This window comes from Lolium rigidum, chromosome 6 (assembly GCF_022539505.1).
Source record: "Lolium rigidum isolate FL_2022 chromosome 6, APGP_CSIRO_Lrig_0.1, whole genome shotgun sequence".
Lineage (NCBI taxonomy): Eukaryota > Viridiplantae > Streptophyta > Magnoliopsida > Poales > Poaceae > Lolium > Lolium rigidum.
Genome location: NC_061513.1, coordinates 15,114,573 through 15,117,045, shown reverse-complemented (window position 1 = coordinate 15,117,045; position 2,473 = coordinate 15,114,573).

The following is a 2,473-nucleotide window of genomic DNA, read 5'->3' as shown; positions in this document are numbered from 1 at the left end:
GCGCCTCGGCCTTGTTGTGTGTTGTGTCGTTGGAGCGATCGAGCTGGACTTGTGTAGTGATCACGGGAGTAGTAGTAGTACGTACAGGAGCCGAACAACTGATGTTCCTTCGCTGCTATTGCATCTGGTCATGTTAGTAGTTGGATCCTAACATGGATAGACGCGGCCGTTCGCTGACGCGTCCTAACTGCTGTTGTTGGATTCAAACATTTAGTGTAGATGCTATGGACCAGGAGGAGACATGGATTTGTTGGTCTATATTATCTGAATACTACATGATTTATTTAGTGTGTTTTCTGAATTTTCCAATGTTTCGGTTTTGGGATCAGATTCGTATCTCTGAAAAATCGGTAGTACTACCAACCACGTATATTGCAGCAGTCGTGGAATTATCAATAGTAGTGGATAGTGCCACATCAGGTGGGTTTAGGGGAGGTTTTACTGAATTTGTATCTCTGAATTTGCAAGCATGACATATAAAGATGCATCTCCGAATTTGTCCTGAAATATGATGAAAGGTTCTGACTTTAAGCATCAATTGTTGTCACAGGTCATCGTAGCAGCTATTTCTTAGTGCAAATCAACCATGGAGGGTTTTTTGTGGGCTCGGGTAGAAGCAAGAAGTACGTCAGTGGACAGGAATTTTGGCTTGATCATGTGGACAGTGTGACATGGTCACCACTGATCTTTGAGAATCTTGTGGATGAGATGGGGTATGATATGTGTGGAAGAATAAAAGTTTACTTCTGCTTGCCTCACTTGGATGTTAGTACAAATGGATTGATAGAAATTACAGATGATGCACAAACTCAAGCAATGTTGGATTTATTAGGAAAGGGGTAGCATTTCTTCAAGCTATTTTTGGATCATGGTGACAACATGATGGGCACATGCTTGGGAGCAGCTAGCATTTCAGTTGGTGTGTTTGCACACAAGGATTCAGATTTGGTGCAGCAAGAAGAAGACCCTGTCGCATTACATGTGCATAATTCTGTGAATTCTGAAGCAAATAGGAGGAGAAGGAAACATATTAATGAAGAAGATGTTGCTGCTGAGAGGAGTGACCTAGATGATTCAGACTTCGATCCGAAGGAAATTGTTGATTCAGACTACGAGATACATTCAGGTGATGATGATTTGTTTGAGGATAATGTTGACAATTCAGAGGATGAAGAAGTGAAGATTCCTAAGGGACAAGGAATGGAGAAGGCAAAGGTTAGAGCATTAGAAGCAAAGCAAAAGTTGAAGGCAATGATGGAACAACCCAATTGGGAGGAATGCAAAGAAGTTGACGACGAAGGGCTATGGGCACCTCATGATGAAAATTCAAGCTCATTGCCTCCACCTAGATACAAAACATTTACAGAGGAAGACATGGTAAATCCTATTTTCCATGTTGGGTTGTGCTTTGAAACTCCAGAGATGTTGAAAAAGGCAATTAGAGCATGGAGTTGCATTCACAGACAGGATATCAAATTGCCCACAAATGATAAGAAGAGAATCAATGCCAAGTGCTCTGCTGGTTGTGAATGGAATTTGTGGGCTTCATATTCCAGCATTACCAAGTGTTTCATGATCAAGACCTATAATCCTAATCACAACTATGGATGTACCAAAACTTCTAAAGTTCATGCATTCACTTCCAATTTCTTGGCAGAGAGGTATTTGGAGAGTTTCAGAGCAGATCAAGACATGAACATGAAGAATTTTTCAAGGATAATTCAAAAGGAGTGGAACATGACACCAGGAAGAGCCAAGTTGCAGAGGGCTAGGAGATTGGCCATGAAGGTGATTTATGGTGATGAAGAAGCTCAATACAATATGTTGTGGGATTATGCAAATGAGATAAGGAGGAGCAACCCTGGTAGTTCTTTCTTTGTTGCCATTGATTAGAATTCAAGGTTTAGGAGGGCTTACATGTGTTTGGAAGCTAGCAGGAGAGGTTTTCTGCAAGGGTGTAGGCCTGTTATTTTTGTTGATGGAACATTCATCAAGACAAGATACAGAGGTCAATTGTTAACTGCTGTTGGAATGGATCCAAATGACTGTATATTCCCATGTCCACATGTTCTATCTTGCATCAGGAAGGAAAGAATAGATCCTCTATCACTTGTTGATCATTGCTATTCACTGGAGATGCATAACAGAGCTTATGAAAATATTGTGTATCCATGTAAAGATAAGAGTGAGTGGCAGAAAATGGATGGCCCTACTATACTCCCACCATTCTATCAGAAACATGTGGGCAGGCCCACTAAGACAAGGAGGAAAGCACCAGGTGAAGTTGATTGTAGAGGTGGAGGTAAAAAAGTGTCAAGGAGGGGTGTCATCATTCATTGCAGCTATTGTGGAGGGCCTGATCATAATATAAGTGGATGCTACTAGGCTAAGCATGGATTGACACCTCCAGGTGTCGAGGGTACTGACATAGGCATCCCAAATGGGCCTGCCTAATATAGTACCCGGGGTTTAT